The 13,108-nt window shown below is 35.1% G+C and overlaps 1 protein-coding gene across 1 annotated transcript in view; it reads left to right on the forward strand.

The window, feature by feature from the left end:
• Positions 1-13,108, forward strand: part of LOC6037794 (cardioacceleratory peptide receptor) — a 113,977-nt gene that overhangs the window by 50,821 nt on the left and 50,048 nt on the right. The gene's annotated exons all lie outside the window — the stretch shown is intronic.

Here is a 13,108-nt window from a genome sequence, read left to right on the forward strand (position 1 = left end):
GTAATGATCTTTTATTTAAAAAAACAGAATAACTTCCAAACCATTTTTTGAGAATATTTTCATTCTTTTAAACATGAGCAGTTCTTCCAAAAAAAGTTCGACTTCTGAAATATTTTTTTTAGTTTTAGATTTTTTTTAAAAACAACCTATTCTTGATTGTCAAAATATTTTTGTGAGTTTTTCCATTTTTTCAAACATGAGCATTTCTTTGAAAAAAAGGTCGAGTTCTAAAATATTTTGAAGGTTTATTTTTATTTTTAAAAACAACCTTTTCTTGTACGTCAAAATATTTTTGTGAATTTTTCCATTGTTTCAAACATGAGCAGTTCTTTGAAAAAGAGGTCGACCGCTAAATATTTTTTTAAGTTTTTGATTTATTTTTAAAAACAACCTTTTCTTGATTGTCAAAATGTTTTTGTGATTTTTTCCATTCTTTCAAACATGAGCAGTTCTTTGAAAAAAAAGTTCGACTTCGAAAATATTTTGAAGGCTTATTTTTATTTTTTAAACAATCTATTCTTGTTTGTCATTTTTTTTTGTAAATTTTTCAATTCTTTCAAATATTAGCGGTTATTTTTTAAAATACTACTTCTAAAATATTTTGTAAGTTTTAATTTTATTTGACTTTGACATTCTTTCAAATTAAAATAGTTTCGAAAAATGAAAAAGTCTTGCTTCTTAAATATTGTTGCAAGCAGGGCTGTGGAGTCGGAGTCGGAGTCGGAGCCGGAGTCGGTGGAGTCGGGTCTTTTTGGGGACCTGGAGTCAGAGTCGGAGTCGGAGTCGTCAAAACTCGAACAGCTGGAGTCGGAGTCGGAGCCGGAGTCGGCTTAATTTTATGAGCTGGAGCCGGAGTCGGAGTCGGAGCCGAAGATTTTTGATAACCCGGAGTCGGAGTCGGAGCCGGAGTTATCTTAAATTCAACAAAAAATATGTGTTTTTATTGTTCAGTATTTCCTATATAACAGCTTAATTTACAAAACAACTTATATTTTTAATTGATTTATCAGATGCCATTATGTATTTGAAGCTTTTTATTGTGATTGAAAAGCTCTAATTGTGTTATTACACTATAATCACTAAATGATAACCTCTTACCCAAGTATGTAGTATGTATAATTCAAAAAAAATATTGGTTATGTAGTCAGACTATATTTATGTTCCCTTTCAATTCAAATTTGACCAAATTTCATCCAGTTATTTCTGAAAAAGTACACACAAAGTCATCTTTTACCCCGATAGCGAATGTCTTAGAGGTTTTAAGTTAATCATTTTTTAGGAAAAAATGACGAAGTTCATAAAAAGATTATAAATAGTAATCACTGTTTTTGCAGATCGAAAAAGAGTCACTGACAGTTTAACTTTTGTAACAAATTATCAACGATAATAACAATCTCTTACTTGGAACTCAACATGCGCATTTTATTTAAAACTGAGTACAAGAAAATCAAAGTGTTGCATTTAAAATAATTTAAACTAACAAAAAATGTCAAAAGATGTTGCAACAAATTTGAAATAATCATTGATTGTTGATGTTGATGTTGATTTTAGGTAAACTATTTTGATATCGTTGCAAATTATCGTTGAACATATCTCAAGAATTCAGTACAAAAATGAACTAATAAAAAAATGTATAGAACAAAATATAGCATTTTAATTTATTTTTCAAATATTATAAATAAAAACACAGAATCAAAATATTATCAACTGGTACGAATTTTCTCATACTGTATGTCTTACGCCAATATGACGGAAGGTGATAATCATTGTAAATCAATGTACCTTAAAAAAAATAAATATTTGTGACCTAAAAAATATTTTACTTGTGGATATTTGTTTTTAATAATATTTTTCATATATTTTGATGGAGGCGCAAGATCATCCATAAAGCTTCGTTTTAGGTGAAGATTCACGAAGAATCGTGCACCTCCTTTTAAAAGTATATAAAATTTGAATATTAAAATAAATTAAAAAATTCCAGTTTAAAATATTTTCCATGTCACAGATATTTGAAAAGAACATCTTAAGCTTCCTTTCCACAAAGAATTTGTTTAGATACATTGATTTGCAATAATAATCTCCTTCAGCCATGGCGTGATGTCCATGTACGTCTTAACAAAAAAAAAGTTTCGTTTAAAATTGACATTTAAAAAACAAGGTGCCTGTCACTGTGCTTCTTAAAAATGTAAGCCTGAAAGTGAGCAAATTGAATTTTAATGTTTAATAGATCATTAAAGCCAGATTTCTCTTGGTTATTCATTCAAAAATAACAATTTAATATTTAAATTTATTAGCTTTGAAAAAAATATTTTCAAATTTGAGGTTAAGCAAGTAAATCCAAATTTACTTACAAAACTGTTCTTCTCAAAATGCCTCTAAAACTGAAGATATTTTTTTATTTCTGTTTCCATAACGTATAAAACTTGTAACCTAGAAACTTTTTTCCGTTTATTTACTTTATTTTACTTAACTTATTTTCTTGAGAAAAAACATGACGCTTAAAGAGTATTTAAATAATCCTATTTATCAATGTTTGAAAAATAATTAACTAATAATAGTTAACTAACTTTTGAAACATTTAAAAACATGTGGAGTCGGAGTCGGAGTTCGAGCCAACCATTTGTTGAAAGCTGGAGTCGGAGTCGGAGTCGGAGTCGGCTAGAGTTGGTAGGCCGGAGTCGGAGTCGGAGTCGGAGCCAACCATTTGTTCATAGCCGGAGCCGGAGTCGGAGTCGGAGTCAGCTAATCTGAGAAAGCCGGAGTCGGAGTCGTTTGAAATATGACCCGACTCCGCAGCCCTGGTTGCAAGTTGTCTATCCTTTTTCAATCTATATTTCATGGTCACAATAGATCCTAAGAATAATCTGACTTCAAAAACAAAGGTGCATGTATAAAAAAAATCGTTCGTATTTATTTATATTTTTAAAGATAAACCCGCTCAACCCCCCCCCCCCCCCCTCCTCCCTATCAAAAAGTCTCCAACAATCCGGGGGCAAGTTTTTATTCAGAAGACCTCTAAACTTTTAACAATATAGAAGTGAAATTAAAGGAAAACATTCAAATCACCTTTCCATAGCTGGGTTTCAATATTTGTGTATTTAGGCTCACATTAAAATTTTTGTAAAATGTATTTGTTTTAGTTCGACCTTTTGTCCTTTCGACGTTTTGTCCATTCGACCTTTTGGCATTCGACCTTTTGTCCATTTGACCTTATGTCTTTCGACCTTTTGTCATATATTCAAAATTACACCAAATCCTTGACTTAATGTGCATTATGGCCGATTTTGGTTAAAAATCTAACTATTTACTGCCCAACCTTACATGTTTACGTCTGTCAAAATGTCTAAATTTCTCTTCGGATCAGCCTCGTGGGCTCGCGGCCATTCTTGGTTGAGGCCAATGCGCTCGGGACGTCAATTTTCATACCCGGTGTAGAAAATCACCCAGCCTCTGTGGGTCTGTGACCAATGCATTCGACCCGTTAGGTGTACGTGAAGGTGGGACTCTGATTTGTCAAAAGTTTAGTTTTTAAAGAAGGATTTTAACCTTACGTCAGCCAGGAAGGCAAAATAAATTCAAACAAGTTTTATTTAATTGTTTTTAAAAATCAAAATCAATCAATTGCAGAATGGACAAACAAGATTGACTATTGATCAACTGACAAGAGAGCACAACGTCAGGCCCCAGCCAGCGCAGACAAAACGAAGTGTGTACTCTTGCAGCTTTTATCCACATGAAGTATCTCATTAAATTATTATTAAACGTGTAATCAATTTACGATGGCTGTTTGCCCACGGCGGTGGAGGAGCTTCCTTCGCAGACGATGACGAAGAAGATGGTGTGTGATTGCTATTACGACCCAATCGGCGATTGGCAGCGCGAGTTTCACTTGACGGTGAAATTCTTCTAGATGGAACCACTCTAGACTGAGTTTCATTCGAAGAAGATTTTTTGGAGAACCCTTCATTTTGATACTGTTGATGGCAGTTTTAGAGTGGAATAAGGTTTTTTAATTAGAATTTTTTCTAAGGATCTATTGGAAGACAAAGAATTAAATACTCGTTTTTGTCGTTTTATTTGTTGTATCTTTCCAGTGCACTGGTCTAGTTAACAACTTGCATCGCGCAAGATCCCAAGATCCTCAAAGAGAAATCAGTAAAATTAGGTCAAGACCAGTAATTGAATTTCAACCACTTCGCGAGATTCTCACAAGGAAGAATTAGTCTAGTAAGGAAGTTGACAGTTCTTAAAAAATAATAATTGAACAATTGTTATAATACGATGTAGCACTAAAAGTACATAAAGGCACGTCCCTCCAAAACTCCTGTCTGCCAACGATGTTTTTCCTCTTGGCGTTGTTTGACGGTGGCGATGGAGCCACTTCTCATCAGCAATTCAGTCGAGAACCCTCAAAGGGCGTATTATTTTCGAATTTGTGTGAGTTTTTCTGTGTGAAACTATCCTACCGATTACACACTCAGCAGATCAACCGAATCGAGAACCGGAATAATAATCGTTTTGGGCCTACGAAATTTGACAATTTATATTCCACCAAGTGGAATGTTTTGTCTTCTTTCCGGGGGGGTTGTTGTCACCCGGCAAGCCATAATTTAAAACGTGCACATGTTTTAACCCTTTCTAACTTTGTTTTCATTTGCGGAAACAAAGGACGATGAATTTAGATGGTGCTGTGAATTTTAATATCGCTTTAAATTTCAGTCAAACTATTTTGAATTGCGCATAGAGATGGAAAACATTTCAATTCTGGTGACGCAGCTCTGCCGGAAGCTTGACCAACGCGTGATATTAATTTAAAATGAGTTTCACCTACATTGTCATAATTTGACAAACGGGAATATTTCGCTGATGTCAAAACCACAATGAAGAACCAAACTCAATTTTATGCTTGTCATAGAAATCCTTTCTCGGTAAACGTAGTTCATATTCCATATTTTTCAGCGGCACGTCGCTCGTTTCAGACAACAATGATATGCATATTCGATTCCGCTCTGCACGTGGGTTGCTGCTCATAGCTGGATAAGTTGATTCAATCTGAGCAATCCAATTTTCAAGTTCAAGAATGTAAAGCGAGCGATTTAACAAGACATTATCGAAAAGTACAATGCAGCAAAGCTGCATTGCTGCTCCATACCTACTTTCCGTACAAGTGATTTGGGAATTGCATGTTAATCGATTCTTCGCCTCGCATTCTTTTTGGAGCTATTTATATTTTTTTAATTCTATTATTATGTTTTACAACGACTTCCACTTGTTAGTTTTTTATTGAAATAAAATATAATCAAATCATAACCATCACAATTTTCCAAATATCCAGAATCCAACTGTTAAGGGGACCATTTATAAAAACTTTTGAACTATATTTTTTTCCAATTGTTATGGAGCGATTCTCCCAAGAATGAGCAAATGTATTCGAATTTTTTTAAATATTTTTTAATTGGACGAAACATTGTGTGTTTTTTTACGACCGAAAAACAAATCTTAGCTCGTCCAAACTAGTCTCTAAACAATTTTGGTAGCTGTCCTTACAAAAAAGATTTTAAATATTCGAAAATCGGTTTATTGAAAATGGATCACTTTTTAAAAAAATAAAGCTTGAGCACATGTTGGTAAAAAATCATTCGGCAGTGCTGCCAATTTTTCAACAAAAGTTCACGATTTTCGGAAACTGTTTAAATACGTCAAAAATATTATTTTCAGGTTTTGATATCATGCACTATTTTAAAATAAAAGCAACCGTTTTTTTGTAAAATATGTTTCGAAAAAATTTTCATTGTTTTCATAATTATTATCAATTATTTTTTTAAACTTTTCACCATATTGGTCATGGTATAGTAAGTGTTTAGTTAGAGGTTGGCATAACCGCTCTTTTTAATGAGCCGCTCATTTTCGTTCACTCATTAAAAAGAGCCGCTCTTTTGAACGGCTCTTCCGCTCTATTTTAAAAATTTTCGATGAAAAGGTTTTTTTTTAATCGTGTGATTTTATAAGTTGTTTCACATTGCACTCTTACAAATTATTTGATTAAAAAATTAAAACTGAAAACAAAAAGATGACCTTGCTGGTCTCGATGTAAAGATTTCTACTCGAACCTAAACATCCGAGTAATTGAATGGAATCCAAACTTAAATCTAGGATGCTGGAAAAATTGCAAATAATTTTACAATTGCGTTTATTTCTGAAAGAATTGAACGAATGCTGATATTTTATTTGGAGAAAATATTCTTTGAACTCTTTTCTACATTCTGATTTAATCGATAAGTCTATAAACGCTGAAGTTTAATCAGACAAAAGGGTTTTTTTTTTCAAAATTAAATCCTCTTTTCGCAACTTGTTGCATAAACTACTATTATTTTCAGTTCACGAGATACTACATTTCAAATGTTAGAGATTAATAACTAGACGCCTCGGCCAAATTAAAAAGATTACTAGATTAAAAAAAAGGTCCTGAAAACATATAAAACACAACAGCTTATATAGTCATCTCACAAATTCAGAACACCCACAAATTCTGAACACTTTTGTGATAATTTGTCAATAAAATGCAAAATGCAACTTTCCTGCCGATCCTGCTATTTTTAGGGCCTTTATTTGGACATTCTCTTGCTATTTCACTACTAAAAGAAAAACGTTTAAAACAAAATCGCATTTCAAGACTATTTTATCCAGAGCCGCAAATCACTGCCTCCAAATTGCCTGTTCCATGATTGTGGGATGTTATTGTGTCTCCCACAATTGTGGATCACCTGAATTTAACTGATATTTTCACAACAAAATTATCAGACCATTCAAAAAACATTACTAAGCACGAGTTTTATTGGTTCCAGATGTACTCCTGGAGAGAAAAAAAGGTTGTTTACATCGTAAGATGTGTTCCGAATTTGTGGATTTGAAGGGTCAATGTTTTTCTTTGAAAACTTGATATAAAAAGTCAAATGTACAGCCGGTCTATACATCAATCGAAAGACCGCAAGAAAAGCTTTCACATGAAGGTACCCAGTCAAATCAATTCGAATCCTGAAACGGAATCTAATTAGAATCGTATACAAATTCCGTTTCAAACGCAACAACCGGTTCGAACACAGAACCGGTTGTTGCGTTTGAAACGGAATTTGGATACGATTCTAATTAGATTCCGTTTCAGGATTCGGATTGATTTGACTGGGTAACAGCACACCATTATGTTCAATTATCGATTTTATATGATTTGTTGAACATTGGCCGATCTGTAAAATGTTCCGAATATGAGGGATGACTGTAGGACCTTAAAAAAAACTCTAGATTTGTATGTTTTTTTTTGTTTGGCGATTACGGTGGAATTCAGTACATGGGTCATTCCACGTCAACTGAGTACACTTTTAGACTCGACCTTCACCGATTTGGACCAAACTTGGAGGGAACGTTTATATATCGATAGTTAACAGAAATCCCAAGTTTGGTGCTGATTGGACCATCGCTCTATTTTTGGCACCGCCCTCTTTTTTTGGCGATTTTCTAAAAAACTTTTTTTTCTTTTAATCATAACTTGGCAACTATTTGAGCAAAAGACTTTTTACAGGTTGCATTTTATAGAAAATTGTCCAAGGAATTCGATAAAAATAAAATTTTAACCCTTAAATGCCCACTAATATTATATTTTATCGTTTTAAGTATAAAAATTCAGTTTTGACCAATTGCTTATATTTTTATTTGTTTTATTTTATCACCATCGTGTTCCCCGGACAATTTTACATAATAATCAATGTAGACTTCAAACTAAAATGAACTATTGATGAGATACAGCGACTTTACTAAAAAAAGTTTGATTTTGCGCAGCACTCGGAAGTTCATGGTGTACTTTTCAACAAAAAAGAATGAATCTCGCATAATTCGGTTTTTATATGTCGACGTCGTCGTGCTATCTTGTCGCACCCGCCATTTCGACGTTCCGAGAAAAACGCGTTTTAATGTTCGACCTTGAATATACAAAAACGAGAGAACGCAATGTAAACAATAACAAACACGTTTTGTTTGGCTCACCATTCTGTGCATTGTCCCAAAGTTTGGTTGATGTTGGTTGCTGGAGTCCCGAGTTATAATTAGGGGGAGAGGGGGTAATATGCACCCCGGGGCAAAATGCACCCCCTGCTTTTCTCGGTATTTGGAAATTTTTCCGGGGAAAAACTCATAGAAATTGGAAGCTTAACATTAATAAACCATGCTGGAAAAATTTTAGCATCGTAGTATAAAAACAGCTTAAGTTATTTGAAAAACTTTAAAATGTAGTGTTTTCATCTAATTTTCATTGAACTTTCATTATGATTTTTGGACAATATATAAAGCATTTATTGATATTGTAAGTGTTCAGGTATATAGTTTTTGTCATAATCTTCATTATTCCGTAGATAGATGAGTCCAAAAACATCGAATAATGCATTTTTAATTAAATTTCCTGCAAAAAGCGCGGTCGGGGCAAAATGCACCACTGTGAAGCTCCTTTGTAAAAACAGCGGTGTCATCTAGTGGTGACTAGTGAAAACTGCTTTTACCCGGTGCATTTTGCCCCGTTGTTGTAGTGCATTTTGCCCCGTTGTTGTAGTGCATTTTGCCCCAATGTTGCGGTGCATATTTCACAAGGATGACGAAGAGTAATAGTTGTTTTATAACATCGAACAAAATTCTTCCACAGTAATGCTGTAATGGTTGAGAAATAACAGTTTTTCCTTAGGGGGTGCATATTACCCCATCTCCCCCTACAATTGTTTACGGTAGTCTAGCTTGTACGTGCGACAAACGCATCCTGACTTTCCTGGCCTGAAATCCCTTTGGCCTTTTGTCGCACTTACATCAATTTTCATGGAGTGACAAGATAGCACGACAAGATTGAAACTACTTTCATATATAGAGTGACAAAAATGCACGGAGTTTTTTCGGTTTTTGTTGAATATCTCAGGATTGAAATCGAATTTTGGGGATCTGTGACGGTCAAAAGGTGAGGCATTGTGAGCTGCACAAAATGGCGTTCTTAACTCAATTTGGCCCAAAATGCACGTACGACAAGTTAGCACGATGGCGACGATGTGAGAAACTTATTTCGGATTTGAATTCATAGGACAGAGTGCAGTGCAAAATCAAACTTTTTTCAGTAAAATCGCTGTATCTCGCCAATAGTTCATTTTAGTTTGAAGTCTATATTAATTATTATGTAAAATTGTCCGGGGAACACGATGGCGATAAAATAAAAAAAATAAAAATATAATCAATTGGTCAAAACTAAATTTTTATACTTAAAACGTTTAAATATAACATAAGTGAGCATTTAAGGGTTAAAATTTTATTTTTATCGGATTCCTTGGACAATTTTCTATAAAATGCAACCTGTAGAAAGTCTTTTGCTCAAATAGTTGCAAAGTTATGATTAAAAGAAAAAAAAGTTTTTTAGAAAATCGCCAAAAAAGAGGGCGGTGCCAAAAATAGAGGGATGGTCCAATCAGCACCAAACTTGGGATTTCTGTTAACTATCGATATATAAACGTTCCCTCCAAGTTTGGTCCAAATCGGTGAAGGTCGAGTCCAAAAGTGTACCCACATTTATTTAACATAAAGCAACACGCGTCTACAGCAAAATGTAATGTGAATCTTTTCGATGGAGAAGCATGGTACTTTTAGTTCGTTTGATATTTTTGGATATGCTACCTGAAAAATCATAAAAAATATTTTCAGCCGTGAGCTTTTTGGTCAGGAGACCTTCAAATCAACAATCAAAGTTGCAAATATTTTTTCAAAGTTTGTGTCTCCCCTTCAAAATTGGCTCAAATAATCAGAAGGACATTTTTTTTTTCTTAAGACTTCGAAATTTTAATGGAAGTAGAAGTTTAATTAACTGACAATAATTTGAAATGCGACTCCCACAGATGCCGATAATGAAAACTTGGTGAGGACTTTCCATTTTTATTGTATTTAAATTCAAACATATTAAATATGCTGATTATTCCCATTACACAACAAAAATGAAATATTAACTAAGTATGCTTTTGAATCGGTCGTTTTAATTTGTATTTAACTCTCAATTTAAATAAAACAAATAAATAATTATTGTTTACTCCGCATCGCTGTAAGAGTTTAAAATCAAGATTCCAATTATTTATTAAATCATGTATAACCTCGAATTTCGCATAAACATATAATCATTTAAGGTAAAATATAAACTCCTTTTTACTCTTACAGTCGGTAGCTTGAGTTTAATAGCAGACATGTTAAAACTGTGTTTAATCAGCATTGCATTTACATGAGTAAATGGTTAGTTTAGTGATACTACAATCAATTTAATCAAGCACGGCTTCGTCGCGTTGTATCTGCCGTGGCTTAAAATATAAAAAAATATAAATCATGCATTCTTTACACTATACAGTCACAAGTGTATGTTTAATAATAAAAAAACTAACTCTACTTGATTTGCCCGCAATACCTTTCGGGGTATATCCTAGGGTTCTACCTCTCCTACTAACATTGAGTCCAAAACCTCCCTACAAACATCTATACCACTAAGGTGACGTAGGGGGCCCTGCGCACTTTAGATAGGTGTTTACTAACATTCCTTCATTTCCCCGAGGATAGCTTGGACCCGGCGTGGACCCCCATTATGCCCTGGGCTGTATTACACACTCATCAAAAGATGAAGACATGGTATCTCCCGTGTTGGATTATTGTTCCGGATGAGGGTCTAACACAACCATACCAAACAGTGGGATAAGCGTTGTGGAGCCTTCCGGTGGTGGGGCGTCCTCCAAATGCTAATGCTAATGCTAATAATTTGAAATGCATTGTCTTGCATTTAAAATCACATTTAGCATGTTCCGGCGAAAATAAATTACGCCAATACTTAAATATTGTGAATACTTTTAATTGCAACTCAACTCGGCAGGTGTAAAAGGCATTTTGAAGTACTTTTTCTTTCTATCATTTTTTATCTGAAACATTGTGAGCTATAAGGTATGTATGTTTTTGCTAAAATTGTCGAAAGTATGCAATTTTGCACAAAAATGGGTTCTGACAAACAACATGGAATCGCTCAAATAAAAAAGTCAAATGGGTAATAATACTCCAATGTTGTCCACTAACACAAAACTATCCAGTCTCCCATAATCAGATACGACATAAATCTTCGTCAACACACCAATTAGCATCCAGAGGGAACAAAGATCCTGAAAGATAAATTGATTCACAAGTAGAAAAATGGCTGAAAAAAACAAACTTTCTTCATAATAGCGGATAGTTTTTCGGCACTTTTCCACCCAGTTCGCTCCCATTACTCATTGTTGAAAATTCAATCGAGTGTGTGTGTGCATGAGTGTGAGTAATGTTGTTGGCATGCGAGACCGAAACTTTTTCCATAACTTTGGCGTGTGCACTCGGGAGTGATTTCCCAAATTGTCCTTGTCAGCATCCTTTTTTGTGTTTGGGTGGTTCAGAAATTTTGGTGAGCTTTTTCATGATTTGAAATTAATTTAGAGTTTACTACAGTTTGATGTTTAAAATTGCAAAAGACTTTTAAATTGTTTTAAAAATTGTTTCACCCTAACAAGTGTCGAGTGTGGGCGTGAGAATCTGTGGTATTTTCCGGCGACTTTTCCTCGTTGTTCGTTGACCGGTTTTCCACGATGCGTTCATTGTTCTGGAAGCAGCGTAGGATAGCTCATATCTCTCCCCTACTTTCCTACGGAGTTCGATCCGATAAATCTCGTCCTGGATGATGGCGTGATTTCGATTGTCACTTCACTAGGATGCCATTCCACCACGCCACCGCATTTGTGCAGCAGGGCTCTGAGGTTGAAATTCGCGCAATAATCGGAGTCACTGAAGTTCGTTTTTTCTCTTTTATTCTTCCCGGAGAAGCCTGGAGGGGGATATCGCGTGGAATCTTGTGCCTGCGGATTTCGGTTGGAATTGTAATTTACTGGTGGGATAAATAATTCAGTCTAGACAAATGGGTTCTTTTGCAAACTTTTTTGTACGAGCATTCGTGGGGAGTCTATTATCTTGGAGATCGATTTGAGGATTTGAGTTTGAGCTTGATGGATTTCTATTGAAATGACGCTCATGCGAGGAGACGTGATTCTGGATGCAAAATCTATTTAGAGATAGCTCAATCCTTATTAAAAACAATTTATTTATCCAGTACCCATGAAATTGCTATTCTAAAGAACATTTGAATCATTTAAAACACATTCCACATGTTTAGGTTTTCTTTGTTTTTGTTTAAGCAACGATTAATAAAAAAAATGTTCTAACATAATATTGATTTATCAACCATTTATCTCACGACACAACAATCCGGTGAAAAGACTCTTCAATTAGCTGTTGTTACTCGTGACAACATTTTTGTCACCATTGGGCATCATCAGAACCTCACCGGTAAATCAACAGCAGCGCACGAGTGTATAATTGATATACTCACTGCTTCTGATTAACTGGTTCGTACAATTAACGTTTTCCCAGAAATTTTCACACCGTTTTCCCATACAGTTCGTGCCAAAGTCGAAGCCGAAGGCGGTGTCGGTCGCCGTTGATTGGAAGAACATTTTCTTTAAAAGGAACTGTCCCGTCATGTCTTGGGGCCGTAAGTCCATCCGGCAGGCAGGAAACCGATAGCACGTAATTAGCGATACCGATCATTTGTACCAGGCTTTCGCGAAAATATGCCGTAATTCGACCCGGGACTGACTGCGAGGCCTCAAAGGGAGCAAAAACATATCTTCATTTCTCGCGAATAAATCGTCCGACGCGAACATTGCGCATAGCTGCCCAAGAGTGGTACGTGACTGATGCTGCTACAAGGAATATTAATTAACACGTCTCACCTGGAAGAGGCACCTGCTGCTGCTGTTGATCTACTCGAGAGAGAGAGGGAACATTCCTATTGCTGACTGATTTGTAGCAGAGCCTCTTTGAACCGGTTGCCGTGGACCGTAAATGGAGCAGCCGCATATCAACGGGTCTCCGGACGATGGTGATGTGAAGTAATGTAGAACCACCGACCAGCAGCATCCATCAATGTAACGAACGGAGGATCATCATGAGATCACTACCTGCAGAAATGAATCCATATTCC

This window comes from Culex quinquefasciatus, chromosome 3, assembly GCF_015732765.1.
Source record: "Culex quinquefasciatus strain JHB chromosome 3, VPISU_Cqui_1.0_pri_paternal, whole genome shotgun sequence".
Classification (NCBI taxonomy): Eukaryota; Metazoa; Arthropoda; class Insecta; order Diptera; family Culicidae; genus Culex; species Culex quinquefasciatus.